The following is a 13,478-nucleotide window of genomic DNA, read 5'->3' as shown; positions in this document are numbered from 1 at the left end:
CAGAAGGATCTTGACAGACTTGAACATTGGGCACTATCTAACACAATGAAATTCAATGGTGAAAAAAGTAAGGTTCTACATTTAGGCAAGAAAAACAAAATGCACAGGTACAGTATATGTGGTACCTTGCTCAATAGTAGTAACAGTGAGAGGGATCTTGGAGTCCTAGTGGACAATCATTTAAATATGAGCCAGCAGTATTTGCTGCAGCTGCCAAAAAAGCCAACATGGCTCTAGGCTGCATAAACAGAAGGATAGAATCAAGATCACGTGAAGTGTTAATAGGTTTAGGTTTTTTTAGGTTTTATTTGATTTGTATACCACCCTACTCCCGAAGGACTCAGGGCGGTGAACAGCCAACAATAAAATACATAAATACACAAAATTTAAAAACCCGATAAAATCAAATTAAACTTTTTGGCCCAGACAAATTAAAATACCCCAATAATTTAAAAACAGATTAAAATTTACATATTTTAAAAAGGGAAGAGATCAGGCCAAGCCCGCTTGATGGAATAAAAAGGTCTTCACAGCACGGCGGAAGGAACGCAGATCCGGGATCCTCCGTATCTCTGGGGGGAGCTCATTCCAGATGGTAGGTGCCCCCACAGAGAAGGCTCTCCCCTAATACCACTTTATAATGCCTTGGGAAGGCCATACTTGGAATATTGCATCCAATTTTGGTCGGCACGATGTAAAAAAGATGTGGAGACTCTAGAAAGAGTGCAGAGAAGAGCAACAAAGAGGATTAGGGGATTAGAGGCTAAAACATATGAAAAATGGTTGCAGGAACTGGGTATGTCTAGTTTAATGAAAAGAAGGACTAGGGGTGACATGATAGCAGTGTTCCAATATCTCAGGGGCTGCCACAAAGAGTCAAGGGAGTCAAGCTCCCAAACACCTGAGGGCAAGACAAGAAGCAATGGGTGGAAACCAGTGGTGAACCAAATGTGTGCTGCACATTTAAAAAGCTACCGGTTCAGGCAAACCAGTAGTTAGCTACCGGTTCGGGCAAACTGGTGGTTAAAAAAAGCTATGATCCGACGATCAGCTGTGCTGCATGGTTTAGCTTTGCTAGAAAGCAGGATCAACTAAACCACTCTGCACAGCTGATCCCCCCTCGCTGTTCTACTTACCTTCCCAAGCCTCATTTTGGTGCGTGCTGCGCATGCTCATGCAGAACATCTCTTCTCCCCAGCCCCGGCGGTCCGCAAAGCTGGAAAGGGTGGGGAATTCTGCTGTATGATACAGCTAGGCTTAGAATGAAAATGTTACCTTTCAAATAAATGGGTGTTTAGAAACCCATTAGCAGATATTTTTAATTTAGATCCGCCAAAGACTATTCAGCAGATTATATTTCTTATTTATTTATTTACAAAGCTTATAGAGAATGATTATTTGTGAATTAAATGGGAGACATGGTTTAATGTAAAGCTGGCCAACTCAGAAGAAAAACAGTCATTTGCTTTCTTTAAAATGTGTGGCTTTGGTTTGCCCGATTTTGGCAAAATGAAAATATGAGTGACAATTTTTCTCTATATTTCTGCTTTCGGATGAAATTCTTAATTGAGTTTGTGCAGGTAGTTTCACATATGGTGCAGTAGAGCCCAATGAATTTGCACTTGTGAGACTTCAAAATGAATGTTGAGGACTTGTTCAGTGTAGTTCAAGATGCTACCCAGATTATTTGACTCTTCACTTGAGATAAACTATTTTTTTCAATCTGCTTTTTTCCTGGAAATGGATGATATGGTAATGCTCATGCTGTAAGTGACGATTGCAATGTGTTAGGAAATGCCCATCTATATGGTAGAAAGAAATTAGATTGATTAGTTTTCTTAAACTTCCATGTTCTGGCTGAAGTAGAGAAAACTGTAACCTAGGTGTTTAATGTAGCAAGTCCTAATCAGCTTCTTAGTTAGCTCTTAGCAGATAATAGCTATGGGTTGATGTTTAAATTTGAAAATGCAGAATCAAGCCTGGTTAGGATTGGATGGAAAACCTCCAGAAAATAATGGGGCTCTGGGTTGGAGTTGGAAATAATCATAATAAGAATAAAACAACAAGAATAACTTAATAGATGCAATAACAAATAACTTCCATAAATATATGATTCTCTAAATATATGTGCATCAATTTAAGTCATCAGGAGTCATGTGTGTGTGTGTGTGCGAGAGAGAGAGAGAGAGAGGGAGAGGTTATAGGTGCAAAATATGAGAGTAGTCACCTTGAGCAGTTGTGGTACCAATTAGGAATGGATTCAGTTGATCATAGGTACTCTCATAAAGTAAATGCCATATTTATTTATTTATTGTTTGTTTGTTTGTCAACAAATAAGAAAACAAGTAACAAAGTAGACACAGACATTTTTTAAAATGCTGTTTTTAAACCTGTTTGTCTGGCTGGCTATACTTTGATGTCTTCTGCCCAATGGAAAAAGTGAAAAGAGATACTGGCCAGGGTGTGAATCCTTCTCTAAGTATCTTCCTTACTCTGCTGAAACAGCCAGACCCGGTGATGTCATCCAGTGGTGTTAGAGGGCAACCAATGATTTCTTTTGCCGAATTGACCACTCTCTGTAGTGCCTTCCTGTCAGCAGCTGTTAAACCAGAGAACCACACTGTTATACAGTATGTGAGGACATTTTCTCTCCCATGGACAGATAGAAAGAAGCCATCAGCCGTTGTTGTTTTCCGCAGAACTCTAAGGAAATGAAATATCTGTTGAGCCTTACTAACCACTAGGGACGTATTGTTTTTTCAGGTGAGACCTTGACTAATGAGCACTCCCAAGAATTTAAAAGAGGAAACCCTCTCCACATGGCCCCTTGATATACAATGGGGCAGGTTCCTTTCTGTGCTTCCGGAATCAATCACCATCTCCTTCGTCTTGCTAGTATTTAGATGTAAGTTGTTTTTTGAACACTATGTGGATACCTTCTGGACTTCTTCCCTGTATGCTGATTCGTCCCCTCCAGTTATAAGCCCCAGCACCATTGTGTCATCTGCAAACTTTATTATGATGTTGGATGGATTCAAGGATATGCAGTCATGTGTATACAGCAAGAACAGGTAGGGGCTTTTTTCAACTTACAAACAGAAGTACTGGCATATCTTTAGTTTATTTGACTCTCCTAGGTTAGGGATGGAAACTAATCAAGGAGAGAAGCAACCTAAAACTAAGGAGAATTTTCCTGACAGTTAGAACAATTGATCAGTGGAACAACTTGCCTTCAGAAGTTGTGTGTGCTCTAACACTGGAGGTTTCTAACTATGTTATTCTGTTATTCTGCAAATGTGCAAGAATTTGCAGAATTTGTACATTTGAAACAAAGCCAAAACAATAGAAGTATTAGTGATTTTTTTTCCAAATGAAATTCAATTTTTAAAAATAGAATTATAGAGCATGTCTCTTCATCTTGGGCTCTTAAGTATGAACAAAGTTCAGAAAAATCCCTTCATGTTAATGTCTCACTTACCAAAACTGATTTGTTTACTTTTTTGGGACTTGAAATGTTAAAGCTCATCCAGTTACTATATGATTCATGCCAAAATACACACCCAACTTTCATTACAAAAAATTGTCAGGCCAAATTAAACAGATTTTTTAAAAAAAGGTGCTAAAGAGTGAACCATTTTAAAACTTGGCACACCCATAGTAGCAGTCTTTCAACAGATAATATTGCTTGATGCGTGTTGTTTTCAACCAGAAATCTATAATATGTTGCAATTATGTTTTCCCTATTATGCTGCCATCTAAATCATTACAAATCTGATGAAATTGCTTAAAATATTTTGCTCTCCATGTACTTGATTTGCAAGATTGAGACTTGACAAATTAGTGGGTTGCAAGAGCAACTGAATTGGTTGCTACTGAGATTAGTGCACAATGCTAGCATTTTTGCTAGTCCACTCAAATTGCCTTGAATGCTATATCTATTTGCCCATATTTTTCTTTACCCATTTAAATAATGACGACTCACTACATATGCAATGTTGACTCAGCCTTCCATCCTTTCTAAGGTAGGTAAATTGAGGACCCAGTTTGTGGGGGCAATAAGCTGACTTTGTATAAATATACAAAAGTATGAAGGTTATTGCTTAACGCATTGTAAGCCGCCCTGAGTCTCCGGAGAAGGGCGGCATATAAATCAAATTAAAAAAAAATATGTATTGGAATATTTTCAGTTATGTACCTACAAACTACATTATATGATTTTTTCTTCCCTAACATTTTCCTGCAAGCGCAGGGCCCACTTATTTTTCGATCAACTGAGTGTACTCTATTTCAATATTATCCTATTTTTAATCAAAGTTTTGCTTCACTCCCTTTTATTACAGATTAATGTACATTAATCTGTAATGCAAAATTAGACCAATCTCAAAATAAATACAAATACTAGAGAATATTGCAAATTCTTTTGAATGGCTGGGTTCCATTCTACATAAGCCTGAAGATATAAGACACGACAAGACATGCTGGCTAGTTGTTTTAAGAACTGTAGCTCTGACTTTCTTGGAATCTGCCACTTTTTATAAAGGCTTAAAACAACTGAACACTTCAAGCAAAAGATACATGAGTGGTGCCTGGCAATAAACTACACAATCATAGCCACTACCTATCCCAAAGGGGATCAGATACCAACTGCAGGGAAGCATTTTACTAGCTTAGCATGTTCTGTTCTCTTTATTTCAGACATATTCATAAAAACTACATTTTTTGGACTGTATCCAACTTAACACTGGCAGATCTACACATATGATTTTCAGTTGGCCCAGAAGCAACGTAATTTAATTATGATACTTTCTGTTAAAAGAAATGTTTGACAATACAGTTGGTTTATTCTATCAACTGATCAAAACAGCCCAGGGATAACATATATAATTTAGGTAATAACTGTATCCAAGAGGAACTAATGCAAAATAAACTCCAATCTTTCATGTAGGCAATTGATAAAACAAATATTTCAGATATGTTGGACTTAAGATATGACCCTATTTTTGTCTAAGTGTTTCATTACACAAAACATATGTATTTTGTGGGTGATAGTATTCTTTTTAATGTGGAAAAATATGTTTACCTTCTATCAAGCTATGTTAGAAACAAAGATTCAAGTTATCTTTAGACATATTAGATGAAGACCCAGCTACCTGGACAAGACCATAATGCTGGGAAAGGAAAAGAAGATGAAGGAGAAGAGAAGAAGAGGATGACCAGTAGCAAGATGGATGGGTTAAGTTACAGTGGCTGCAGGTACAGTCTTGGAGGACCCCCAAAGGCCAAGTTAGATACAGTTTGTCATGGAGAAAATCTCTTTATATAGTGCCTCAAAATTTAAAAAAAACCAATTTGTTGTCAAATAATCAATCAATATATAATTATCATGACTTATACTTAAACTATGCATTTATATTAGTTAAACAGGGATCCCTTATAAAACCAAGTAAATGGTGGAAAATTCTTCTGGCATGAAGTCATTTGGCTTTTTACTTCTAAGGCAATTTTGAAATAATATAAGTGAAATGTTGGCCAAGTAAAGAGATAATGGATTTCAGTGGGCTTTTACAGGAACAAACCAAATACATTTCAAGGAAAAATCCTGATGAAGCTTTTTACCTAAGATTTAAGTAGACGATAAACACAAAGGAATAATACTACATTTATTATTGGGAAAAATAAGTTTAAAATTACAAACAGAAAGACTTTTCTTTTAAGAGGTTGTGAATACACAGTAAGCTATCAAATATAAATTTTATACTGCTTTAAAAATGTCAGTAAAGTATCAATCCGAGGATAGAAGATCTCATTCCAATTTCTCCATGTCAATTGTAATTGATAGAATGTGTGATGGCAACTTACTATAGAGCATCTTGAGGTCTCTTTGGAAGTCACAATTAACTTTCAAAAATATTAAGAGAAATGAGAAGTAGAACAATATAAAACATCTGTAATATTTTTTATTTATTTATGAACATAACAGTTGAATTGTTAATAAGGAAGGCTTAAGCAGTAATCTGGAATAGTGTACAAAATACCAATGGCAAAAGATCTACAGAATCTCATTTAAGGAGAAGTTTGATAAAAATAGGTGTAACCAATTATGGACTATAAGATGCACCTACCTTTTTTGGTGAGGAAAAGAAGAAAAAGAAATCTCCTTCTCCCTCTGCCTCTGAGCAATTTTGCCTCTTTACAGCAAACAGCCTGGTTTACTTTCATTTTCATTTTCAGCATAGCTTGATTAGCACAAGGGAAAAAAAAATCTGCTCCAGCAATTTTCTTCCTTTCAGCAAGCAGCAGAGCCCTGTGCAAAACAGCTGAGAGCAAATCAGCTGAGAGTCGAGAGGCCCATCCAATCAACTTGTGCAAATTAGGCTGTGCTGAAGCTGAAAGGAGCTGTTTGCTTGCAAGGAGGTAACAGCTGCGAGGCAGAGGCCAAAGGGTGGGGGCCAGTGGGTGGGCGGGGCTACATTTGGTGTATAAGATGCACCTAAGTTTTTACCCCCTTTTAGGGAGGAAAAAGGTGCGTCTTATACTCCGAAAAATATGGTAGTCCAAAATTTGTTTTAGAACAAATGTTTAGATTGCTTTCATTTGACCAAGTTACAGTTGGTGGATACTGTACTTTGTCTTGTTATAGATTATTTTTTCTTGCTTCTTACCTTTTTTTTTCATAGGAAATGTTGAAATTCTTTACAGCTACAATACTTGCAAAAACTTTTTTTGCTTTCGTCATTCATATGTTCTGTCAATTGTAGTGTTGATTTTTAATTATTACATGCACAAGACTTTACCAGCTACAGTAGTGCAATTCATAGAGCATTGCCAAATATAATGAATGATTCATATGTTTCCTATTTATTCTAACTTAAAGCTGACTCTTGCTCTGGCATTAAGAGCTCTGTAATGAAAAACAGACCTAAGCAATACTTACCTTGTTCTGTTTTTTTGTGCACTTTTTATCTATGAGGAAGATATGAATGTTTTTGATATAAGAAAGAGGCCAGCTTAGCCAGGTATTGTTCTGTCTATATCTCACAATCTAGTGGGACATTCATCTATATAATTTAAAACATATATTTGCTATTGGTATTAAATCTGTATGATTTATCCCAAGTTTCTCCATGTGCTTGGTAGCTTCTGTAATTTTTAATTCTCTACTTTTCAACAGCAGCATCCAAGAAATAAGCATACCTCATTAACAATCTCAATTAAACCATTGTTTGCTTATTCCATGTTCATTTGGTTTTCTTTATTTTCTTCCATATTATGTATTTAGTTCATCTGCATGTTTTAGTCTGGATCCGGTAATAGTTGCATTGAGCAGTGATCAATAGGTACAGGAAGGAATATAAATGACCAAAATTCTTTGCTACTATAGTAACATTAAAGGCATTGTGGATGAACTCTTTCAATTCTAATCAAAGGACAACAGAGATCAAAAGTATGGTAAAATACCAGAATTGCAGAACAGATTCCACAACTGTATTTGAATTTTTAAGCATGTTATTATGCAGAAATCAGACTGTGTATCAATGAACAGGTATATCAATCAGTAGCCATATGAAACCACATCGGAAATGATAAGAGGTGGTTCAGACAATATTATTTCCATACAGAAGATGTTCTTAGATTAATATGTGGAATATTTCATATTTAAGTGGCAGACAGGATGAAGGCTGCAGCCTAAACTACAATCTGATAAGAGAGATCTGAGTCCAGATGAGGGATGGGAAGGAAAAAGCATCTCAAAAGGATTCCTCTCTGGTTTTCTGGAAAGGAAAGGCAGGAGAGGGAGGAAACACTTTCCGACTTGCAAGATTCTGTTAGTGTAACCATACAATAAAGGTAGATTAGTACTCATGGTTTTGGTTTCCTGCCTGGACTACATTGAAGAGCTGATACTTATTAATCAACATCACTTTATGGAATATTTTTGCCAAGTCCTATGCTAATTTGTGTCTAGTTTACTTTCACTGAATTTCAATGAGCACAGACATTGGCTACTTATGTGACTACACCATTTAGTTAATGTTAATCATCATTCTGTGGATGATTTCATAATATTGTGCTTGTCATGTCTTGTCATCATTGTTAACATTGCCCATTTCTAAAATGTTTCCTGGCACATCTCCACTCTGTTGGAAATGTAAAGCGTATAAAGGGACATATTATCATATATGGTGGTCATGTTCCAAAGCTAAAAAATTCTGGAACAATATAAAAATGCAACTAGAACAAATAATAACTCAAAAGGTGCCATTAAAGCCAGAAACTTATTTATTAGGAATACCTACAAGCAAATATGAAAAAGAAATAATATATTTAATAACACACATTTTGACTGCAGCAAGAATTATATACGCACAAAATTGGAAACAAGAAGAGGTCCCGACTCAAGAGAAATTAATATCCAAAATTATGGAATGCGCTGAGATGGATAAACTTACCAAGGAGATCCAAGGAAAAGAAGAATCTGAATATTATCTAGTTTGGCAAAAATGGTATAAATGGTTAGAGGGAAGTGGAAAAAGAAGAGAAGAAGAAAGAAAGAAAAATTGAATAAAAGAAAAGATATCAATAGAGTAAAATAAAGTTTTAAATCAAATGAAATTTAAGAAAGAGACACGAGATATCAATAAAATAATATCATTATATAAGGTGAGAGAAATATTGTATATTGAAGAATATAGGATATTGATATTGTAACAATTCAGATATTATAGGTAGATGTTATAAAGATGATGTTTGTTGTAAATTGTTTTACTTGCATTTATAAATGTATTATGTGGTTTCTTAAATTAATAAAAATTAAAAAAAAATCATTGATACAATGCAGCAAACAAAAAAAAAAAAAAAAGGAAAGGATAATGTATAAATATTTCAAGTTAGCCAAACCAGCAGGAGCTTAAGAGGCAGTGGCCCTCAGTGACTAGGCCAATTGTTAGTTTTGGCAAGCATGGCACTTGTTTTTCCATCCTTACAAAGCATGATGTCTTTTTAAAAATATTTAGGGGAGAAATAAGGGCCACACCACTTGAGTAGAAGAAACAAAAGATTCTTGAATAGGTACCAGCAAATGAAATTCTTTTCCAACAAACAAACCAACCTTTACGAAAAAAAGTTCACAACTGGGTGTTAACTTTGTAAAGTGTTAGTTTATTTCTGTTCACTTTCTCTTCCTATAGATTTATGTATGAAGTGCCCTTCTTACAATGGTGGTTTCATTTTTAATAGCTGCCGACTTTTACATTTCCCATTACATTAAGTTTATTGGAGCAAAAATACCTAAGAGTATTGTGACACTGTAACTGGAGCATAAATTCCTTGGGGTAGGATCTCGGTAGACTATGCCTGATAATATAAAATTTCTGCTTGTGTCATGCACTGATTGCTCCAAGACTGTTCATTTTTGCTTATATTTCCATTTTCTGTTAAAACCAAATTTTGGATCATGATATGAACTACAAATACACTTTCCACACTTTTCAGCATCCATTTAAACTTTTCAAATCCACAAAATCAGATTATTGCTAGCTCTTCATCAACATGAAACAAACCTAAAATGTAAATGTTTAACTGGTTACTGTCTCCAAGGTTTTTGGTACATTTAGCAACACTGACTGGGTCATAATATGGCATAAGTTCATGAGGCCAAGGACTAATAGGTACAGTACTTCTCAAAGCATCCAACATTTAATAATAGAATGGGAATTTTATAGAGTTACTCCTGTTAATTCCTTGGCTGTCATTTCATATAATCTAAATCTAGGTATGATGAATTGAAATGACCTTACTGTAGACTCTTGGAGGCTTATGTGAATTAAATACATTATTGTAGGTTTGAGAATCAAGCCAGTAAAACTCCTCTTTCCTCACTCCTCTCTTTATCATATCTATCTATCATCTATCTATCTATCTATCTATCTATCTATCTATCTATCTATCTATCTATCTATCTTCCATTTAGCTATCTATCATCTATTTACCCATCCATCTAATCTAGCCATCTAAACTATAATCTATCATCACCTCTCTTTCTCTCCCTCTATCTCTATAGATTCCGCCGGAGCCCTATATGGCACATGGCCAGGCTCTCTGTGAAAGCCCATTTCTCTAAAGAAATCTCATGCTACCAGTCAGATAGAGTGGGCAGGTTTCTGGTCCCTTCTCCCAAATATTGTCATCTCATGGGAGCTAGGAATTGTGCCTTTTCTATGGCAGCCCTGCCCTATGGAACACTCTATCTCCTGAAGTTTGACAGGCCTCCATCTTTTAGCTATAAGACCTGGCTTTTCCCCAAGCATTGTAAGTAAGTTAACTCCCAATGATAGAATGTTAATGTGGATTGGTGCCAGGTTTTTGTTGCTTTAATGTTTTAACTGGGTTATAGTTTTTAAAATGATTTATATGTCTTTAAATTTTTGAAGAGAGCCGCCCAGAGTCAGCTAAAAAATGGGCAGCTATATAAATATTTAAAATAAATAAATAAATAAATCCCCTCGTCTTCTTCTATGATTATAACAAACAACATGAGTTGAGAAATGTATTCTTTCTGCCGCAGAAATATTTCTGAATTAAAGCAATATTTTATTTTGCAGATTTTAGTAAATCAGCTATGAAAGCTTTGGAAAAGATAGAGTATTCAGATTCCATGTTGTGTCAGATCAGAGTAGTGCAAGCAATTGGTATTCCATGGGACACTCAACAGAAGCAAAAGTTGAAATAGTATAGGAAGATTATTGATCCTTTTGCATTTTGGTATTGGAGAAGACTCATGGGAATATTATGGAGAGCTGGGAAAAACAAAGGAATCATCAAACAAATTAACCCTGAGACACAAATGACCAGGCTCAAATTATCCTACTTCAGAAAATTCATCCAAAGACTTAATTCTTGGAGAAGACTCTAGAGTAGGAAAGGTGGAAGGAAAGCAAAGGAGATGATGACCAGGAGCAAGGAATGTGAACTCAATTAGAAATGGCAATCGATGCACCACTAGAAGGTATGAAGAAATCAAGTTCTTCAAGTAGTCATGGAGAAAATCTATCTATGCGACTGCTAAACAGTGACATTAACTTGATAATGTCAGCTTCCCTCCCCCCAAAAAAGAGAAACTCAGTATGCAGTGTCACTATTTGACATCTTTTACATCATGGATTCAACCCAACTGAAAACAGAGAAAAAGACTTATAGCCACCAAAGGACAAAAAACATGAAATTATTTTATGATCCTCTATTTAAAAATACAGTAATAAAAGTTTGTGCAGTTTAATTGTAAATTTAATTGTAGCATCTAAAATAATCATTATCCAACACTGGAAAACACTAAGAAATGGAACAATTAAAATGTAGATTAACAAGGCCTTTTCACTTGGCATATCGAAAAAATAATTTACAGTTATAATAAAACTGTAAGTCATCAGAAGCCAGAACCACAATTCTATTATTAAAAAATTATATGATTTATATCAACAGCAATAGATTATAATATGGTATACATATGTACAAATTGTACTTGTACAGTGCCTGTTTCTTTACTGTACTTACATTTTACATTTTTCTATAATTTCCATATCTTTTTTCTTTACACATCTTGGAGTTATGTTATTTTGGTTATTTAATAATGTAGTTAATCATACTTCAAAAAACAAGAAAATTAGGAATAGATTGGTATTGTCATTGTATTATATGGGAGATATACCTGTTTTTTCTAACTAAAAATAGATGTTTTTCATGTTTAATAGCTATGTAAGGGCTGATCAGTATTTAATATATTTATCATTCTTAAACAGTGCTAAATCATTAAGGGATTGAAATATTTGTTGTTGTTTTGTCTGTGTGCACAAGAGTATTCTATAAATAACTTTCATTTCAACAAAACAAGGACTACTTTCCTTTTAAAAAATCTTGATGGATCCACTAAGATTTCAAGATTATTACAAATTCCCTAAAACAATGGCAAAATGCTGTGATTTTCTGGATCATACGTGTATTATACAAGAGCTAAAAATCTCACTCTTAGAATTATCAAACAAGAGAACTGAATTGGCCCCCATTCGTGTAGAAAAAATCAAGAGTAAACAGGTACTGTTATTGTTATAATACGCACCATTCTCCAAAATGTGGATGTACGATGAGGAACAACATATTCATGAAAAATCAGTATGAATAACTGAAGTAATGATTGCACAAAGAATGCTGTGCAGTGCATCCATTAGTATTTATTTAGCTGCAATACCAACTAGACTAATCGGAATCTGCTTCTAGATATTCATGGTCTAGAAGAGCCGAGGTGGAGCAGTGGTTAGAGTGCTGTACTACAGCTACTTCAGCTGACTGCTAGTTCAGCAGATCAGCAGTCAAATCTCACCGGCTCAAGGTGACTCAGCCTTCCATCCTTCCGAGGTGGGTAAAATGAGGACCCAGATTGTTGAGGGCAATATGCTATTTAGTATACTGTCGATTGTTGTAAGCCGCCCAGAGTCCTCGGAGAGTGGGCGGCATAGAAATATGATTAATAAAATAAATAAATAAATAAATGATTGCTGCTACTTTTTCTGATTTTTGTTGCTACTCTATTGCTCTTTCCTGACATTATTCCCCTTCTCTATAGGCCCAATTTGGAACTGATGACAGCTCTTCTTCCCATATATCTTAACCAGTTTCTTCATCTAAGTTTTTCTTTTGATCCTGGACCAATGACAGTAACAAAATTGAGAGCAGCACATATCAGATCAGGCACAGAAGGAGAAGATAGATGGGGGGACAATGCAAATAGGGGTTGCGGTCCACTAAACACAAAGGTCCAAGTCAGGTAGCTTAGCCAACACTGTGTATATATTTGCGTGAAAAGCATCCAATATGTAGATTTACTGTAACTCTAGTAGCAAATTATACATATGCTATCATTCTGTTTGAGGCTATTTCTCTGACAGATTCAGTGGGCAAAAATAGGGCAATTATGCTCTCATCCACAACCATTTGTCTTTGGTGAGCCATCCTTTTTCAGTCCAGTGCAGCAAACTTTGGAACTAGTTTATTAGCATGCATCTCATGTTGTCCTGTTATATTCTATCATTTAAAATAAAAGGCTTACTAAGCATAGGAACCTTAATGGATTTCTTGACACACTAATAAGAGATTTAAAATGCCAATTTATCATTATATTAATCATGTGCTTTCCAGGTTCTTTTATTAGATCTTCAAGATAAGGAACCCAGATTGAACTAATTGTGCAATGCTCCAACCACTAAAGTATTTATACGTTATTGTATATCATACATACCTTTTGGCAAGTCATTTAAAAATAAGAACATCACTTTTAAATCTAAAATAACTTTTAACATTGTTATTTAAATAATTAAACAGACAATTAAGAATTAAAATGGAATGAATTTGTTATTTTATATACCCTTATTGGATTCTGCAGTTTATCTTCACCCTGAGATTATCAATAAAAAAAAGCCACTATGAAA

General features: G+C 35.1%; 1 long non-coding RNA gene across 1 annotated transcript; it reads right to left on the bottom strand.

Annotated features, from left to right (window-relative positions):
• Positions 1–282: 282 nt before the first annotated feature.
• On the bottom strand, positions 283–1,802 carry LOC148113516 (uncharacterized). The gene is made up of 2 exons (XR_015734518.1): positions 1,137–1,802; positions 283–714 (listed from the first exon to the last, which is right to left on the bottom strand). It is a non-coding gene; the product is annotated as an uncharacterized LOC148113516 (long non-coding RNA).
• Positions 1,803–13,478: the final 11,676 nt, after the last annotated feature.

The sequence above is a fragment of the Pantherophis guttatus genome, chromosome 5, assembly GCF_059756535.1.
Source record: "Pantherophis guttatus breed Tessera chromosome 5, ASM5975653v1, whole genome shotgun sequence".
NCBI classification, from domain to species: Eukaryota; Metazoa; Chordata; class Lepidosauria; order Squamata; family Colubridae; genus Pantherophis; species Pantherophis guttatus.
This window is presented reverse-complemented; position numbering and strand designations above follow the sequence as displayed.